We start from the raw sequence: 6,227 nt of genomic DNA on the forward strand, positions 1-6,227 counted from the left end.
GGAGAGACCAGGGCTCTCAATGATGACTGATGCGTTTACTACTCTCCAAAACAAATGAATGAGACATTTAATATTCCTTTCTCTTTTTAAAAAAAATATATATTTTATTGATTTTTTATAGAGAGGAAGAGAGACGGATAGAGAGTTGGAACATCAATGAGAGAGAACCATCGATCAGCTGCCTCTTGCACAGCCCCCACTGGGGATGTGCCCACAACCAAGGTACATGCCCCTGACTGGAATCGAACCTGGGACCTTTCAGTCCGCAGACCGACGCTCTATCCACTGAGCCAAACCGGGTTTCGGCAAATATTCCTTTCTTTGCTGACCTAAAAAAAAAGTAAAAATCAGTAAAACCTCCAAGAGGAACAATTGTGAGTAGGGAGTAGAACCAGTTTGCCTTACTAAAATCCCCGCTTCTTGTTAATATTAGAGAAAATGTAGTTCTAGGAGGGCCAAATATTTACTTTTATTCCGTAGCAATGGAAAGAACTCGCCAGTTATCACCCAACTTCTCTGAGAGCCCGAACATAAGACTTACACATGGACATTCTATAGGACTGACGGGACTGAAGGCGTGAGAACTGAGAAGACACGCATCCCTTTCCTGTGTGAAGGCCTTCCCACCTCACTTCCTCGCCTGGCAAACTCCTATTCGTCCAGGAAGGCCCAATGAGATGCCACCGCCTCTCTGAAGTCCAGCCCGGCACACCAGGTAGTAGAGATCATTTTCCCTCCTTTCCCGCCTCTTCCTCCTGGACTCCCCAGCTCCAATGCTCAGGAAGAGATGGATGAAGGAATGCATCCCAGAAACCAGTGAGAAATCACTGACCAATGCCTTCAGGTGGCAGGGATACCAGGGAGAGATGCTGCTGACCCATCCGGTAAAGAAGTAATCGAAACCCGATAAGCAGATTGATTATTTCTAGGAAAACCAGGTGGATTTGTAGCTAATTGGTGATAATAGATGAGTTCTTTTGCAGCTAAGCTAGACTTTATTTAAACTTTCCCTCCTCTATTTTATTTTATCTTATTTTATTTGTTTTTTTTTTATTGATTTTCCACAGAGAGGAAGGGAGAGGGATAGAGAGCTAGAAACATCAATGAGAGAGAAATATCGACCAGGGATGTGCCCTCAACCAATGCATATGCCCTGGAATCGAATCTGGGACCCTTCAGTCCACAGACCAACGCTCTATCCACTGAGCCAAACCGATTTTGGCTTCCCTCCACTTTTGAATTTATTATCCTAACCTGCCACACAGAACTCTCCTTAAAATGACACCCCTGACTTTTCCAGCCTTATTTCCCAGAATGCCCCTTCACAAACCCCTACAAACTCCACTACTTGCTTCTCTCCCTCGGGCCTTCATTTCCTGCCTCTCTGCTTCAGCTCCCGATGGTTTCTGTCTCCCTGGACTGCCCTTCCCAGGTCTGCCCCTTCCAAGCCACCTGGCACAGCTTTCCGTGTCCTGCTCACATATCCCCTTCCTTCAGAAGTCACCCTGAAATCTGGCTCACCTGCAAGTCACCTTCTAAACGCCCATGTGGCACCTAAGTGTTCTGTGTGTGCCTGTGTGTCTTAGACCAGGCTGTGCCCACCCTGCTATCCCCCAGATGCCATTCATACTGTTCTGTCCACTTTCCCGCCGTCTCTCCTGTGGCCAACCTATCAGAGGGACATAGAGACTCCTAACATCTTTCCTTTCCATCATTCATTCTCCACAACATGGCCAAGCTCATCTCTTAAAGACACAGTTAGATCACGTCATTCCCTTGTTTTAAAACCTTCAGTGCCTTTGCATTGCTCTTAGAATACAATCCTTCCCCTGGTGCGAGGAGGATCCTGTGTGCTGCTCCTTCCATGCCATTTCAGCCCCGCCCAGGGCTCCGGGCGCCCTGAGCTCCTGTCCCCTCTGCCTGTGCTACTCACCTTTCACTGCCTCTGAGTGGCCTTTCCTGTTCTATGACCTCACTGAGCTCACCCTGCTCCCTCTCTCACAGCACGCGGTTCTCTCTGGGCACGGTGCTGTGGCCATTTGTAACTGTATACCCTCTGCGGGTTGTTTCTGTCCCCCAGTGCAGACACAGTCATGATGACTGGCTTTGATTGCAACACTCACGAAGAGGATGGTAGCTGACCTTCTCAGCTGCCCTTTGCTCCCCTTCCTCCTTTCTGTAGAACCCGAGTTCTGTTCAAGTCTCTACTTAACACTGCCTCAGGGAGTGGGGTTCTGACTGGCTTAGGCACAAACATGAGATGTACAATAATTCAGTTAAAAAAAAATGAGCAAAGGACCTAAATAGACACTTCTCCAAAGTGAACATACAGATGGCCAAGAGATATATGAAAAAAAAAAAAAATGCTCAAAGTCCCTGATCATCAGAGAGATGCAAATGAAAACAACCATGAGGTATCACCTCACACCTGTCAGGATGGCTGCCATCAAATGACAAGTACTGGTGAGGATGTGGAGAAAAGGGAACCCTAGTACACTGTTGGTGGGAATGCAGACTGGTACAGCATTATGGAAAACAATATGGAGTTTTTTCAAAAAATTAAATATGGAACTGCCATTTGACCCAGTAATCCCACTTCTAGGAATATATCCTAAGAAACAGGAAACACCACTCAGAAAGAATGTATGGCCGAAACCGGTTTGGCTCAGTGGTAGAGCGTCAGTCTGCGGACTGAAAGGTCCCAGGTTCGATTCCAGTCAAGGGCATGTACATTGGTTGCGGGCACATCCCCAGTAGGGGGTGTGCAAGAGGCAGCTGGTCGATGTTTCTCTCTCATCGACATTTCTAGCTCTCTATCTCTCTCCCTTCCTCTCTGTAAAAAGTCAATAAAATATTAAAAAAAAAAAAAAAAGAATGTATGCATGCCTATGTTCATGCCTATGTTTACAATAGCTACGATCTGAAAACAACCCAAGTGCCCACCAGTAGAGAAATGAATAAAAAAGTTGTGGTATTTATACCATGGTATACTATGCAGCCATAAAAAAGAAGAATCTCTTACCCTTTGAGACAGCCTGGAGGGAGCTGGAGAGTATTATGCTAAGTGAAATAAGCCAGTCAGAGAAAGACAAGTATCACATGATCTCACTCATATGTGGAATCTAATTATCAAAATAAACTGATGAATGGAGTGGATCCAGAGACATGGAATCATGGAACAGAGTGTGGAATCTCAAAGGGAAAGCGAGGGCAGGTGAGTAGGTGGGAGGTGATCAACCAAAGAATGTGTATGCATACATGCATAACCCACGGACACAGATAATAGGGTGATGAAGACCTGGGGAAGGGGGAAGGGGACAGGCTGGAGGGGGTCAATGGGGGAAAAAAGGAGGACATATGTAATTCTTTCAACAATAAAGACTAAAAAGAAAGACAGAAAGCAGAACACCTCAGCTCCTGCTTTGTTCCCCAGTTACACAGGGAATGAAGATATAGACAGAGAAAGCTGAGAGCTTCTTTGAAGAAATTCCAGTTATCATATCCATATATTAAATCCCAGGAACCGAGCCACTTTGGAAGTCTGATCCCTAAAACCTTGTCAGTCTCTGAAGTTCCATAAAGAATGGGACTAGATACCAGAAAGCCAGGACGCATGAGTAAGTGTGGTTCTAGTTTTCTAAAGGCGTGAATTCCAAAAAGGACATCAAAGATTTACCAACTCATCCTTGGACAGAATTCTAAAATGTAGAATATTAAACAAAGGCACTCAAAAACAAAATGGAAACCGGGACCTTCAGGAACGAGCATGAGTTTCCTAAAGTCAAGTCAGGTCAAAGCAACTACTCTTTCCTTTAAAAAAAAATTATGTATATATATATATATATTGTTGACTTTTTACAGTGTCCCTCCAGAGGAGAGCATTTGAGAGCCTTGCTCCAAGTGCCCCTAGGGTTTCTGGGAGCCTCAGCTGCTCAGAGCCAGGGTTTGGAGGTGCCTCAGTGACTTCTGCCCCCATTCCTGCCCTTGAGTTCCATAGATATACTTAACCATCTGTGGTCTCCTCTTATCCTGTGCTTTACCCAAGGAAGCATTGTGAGGTCAGGAATCCTGGATTTAAACCCCGGCTCTGTCATGTACCCCTGAGTGAGCTTTCATAAGCCACTTCAGATCTCAAGAGCCTCAGTTTCCTCATCTGGAAAACGGCTATAAGAACGGTGCCTAACTCGCTGGTGTATCCCAAGACTGAAATAAAATCTCTCTATATAAAAGCCTAAGCCATTGTTATGACTAAAGGACCTAACGACCAGTCACTATGTCATGCATTGACCACCAGGGAGAAGACCATCAACATAGGAGCTGCCCCCCTGGCAGTCAGCCAACCTCCGGAGGTCCCTCTCCCTGGCCAGCCAACATCCTCTCTCCCATTGCTGGCCAACTTCTCACAGTTCCTCCCTGCACTGGCCAGCCCTGATCGGCCCCGATCGCCAGCCAGGCAGAGGGACCCCATCCGTGCATGAATTTTTGCACCTCGCCTCAGTGTTAGATAAAAGTGCCAAGCAGCTGCTGAATGCAGTAGGTGCTTTTGGATTTCACATGGGCGGGCAGATGAACAAGCAGTCTTTGTTTTCTTCGCGGGGCTCTGGCCCTCAGTTCTGACTCTGGCCCTCAGTTCTGACGTTCCCCTCCTCCCTCTACAGGCTGAGTTGAGCAACAGTCTGAGTGTGCTGGGCGCCACCTCCTCAGCCAGATCCTCAGATTCCACCTCTGACCAAACACCAAGCAGCTTTCTCTGGGCTCCTGGTTAGTCTGCTCTCAGCTTTGTAGCCATGTCCTCCCTAGAGTTCCTAGCACAGGAAAGTCTGCAGAATGGTTTGTTAGACTGGGGTACCATTAAAGCCACAAAATTCATGACACACAGTCCAGGGTTATTAAATGCGGTGGAAGTCCCCTTTTACACAAACACTTCCTGCTTTAGAATCTATGGTAATTTCCCACTAACCAGAGTTTTTCTGCTTCCCTCTCTTTCTCTTGGGGTTGTCTGCTTATGGGAGCTGTAGCTAAGACATCTCTTTCTCCAAGCATCCAGACCCTCTCCTGCTCTCTCCTTCTATCCCTGTCCACTGGGACAATGACTTTGGGAAGGCACATGGGAAAGCAAGGGGGAAATGTGGGTCTTAGCAGAACAAGGAAACATGTTAAGAAGCTATTGTGCCCGGCTGGTGTGGCTCAGTGGTTGAGCATTTATCTATGAACCAGAAGGTTGCAGTTCAATTCCTGGTCAAGGCATCTGCCCAGGTTGTGGTTTGACCACCAGTGTGGGACGTGCAGGAGGCAGCCAATCAATGATTCTATCTTTCTCTCCCTCTCCCTATCTCTAAAAATCAGTAAAAATATATACACATATGTTTTTTAAAAGCTGTTGCAATATTTCAGGCAAGAAATAATAATGCTGCCCTAACCAGTTTGGCTCAGTGAATAGGGTCCCAGGTTCAATTCCAGTCAAGGGCATGTATCTTGGTTGTGGGCACATCCCCAGTGGGAGGTGTGTAGGAGGCAGCTGGTTGATGTTTCTCTCTCATCTATGTTTCTGGCTCTATCTCCCTCCCCCTTTCTCTCTGTAAAAAATTAATAAAATATATTTTTTTAAAAAGAAAGAAATAATAATGCTAAGCAGCCGCGGGAAGAGAGGCAGAGTATGAGTAAATGCCCGAGATGAGGAGGTCTTACACATGGACATAAAGGAGAGGAGAAATCAAAATGGAAGAGTCTGGTGCTTCCAGCTGGAGTGGCTCCTTGCACTGGCCTTGAACTCTCAGCTAGAGTGGCTCCTTGCACTGGCCTTGAACCCAGCAGGTTCTTTCAGGTCTTGGTCTTTTTGTAGTCATACCTTGCCGCTGATGAAACGCGTTCTTTCTTCTCCTTCCTGCCGTGAGCTCTAACTGCCTTCCTCCCGACCAGAACTGAGCAGCCAAACTGGCTACCTCCCGAAGTTCAGCAAACAGGCCGAGAAACGCCTGGGGTCCCAGAGCTGAGGTCAGTGCCACGTAGCAGGGACCCCAAGTTCTTCAGAGCCCACTGCAAGCGCTGGAGGTCTGAGGCACATGATCTCCAGGCCTTACCACGCACTTCCTCTCCTCGGGGCACGAAGGCTGGATGTCAGAGGTGTCTCAGGCAGGGCAGCGGGCAAGGGAACTAATGGTTGCAATAAACCGGCAGCAGCCCTCCTCCAGGCAGCGTGCGAAAGCGGGACGGGCACGGGCCCACAC

Source organism: Pipistrellus hanaki (assembly GCF_964339955.1).
Source record: "Pipistrellus hanaki genome assembly, chromosome: 18".
NCBI classification, from domain to species: domain Eukaryota; kingdom Metazoa; phylum Chordata; class Mammalia; order Chiroptera; family Vespertilionidae; genus Pipistrellus; species Pipistrellus hanaki.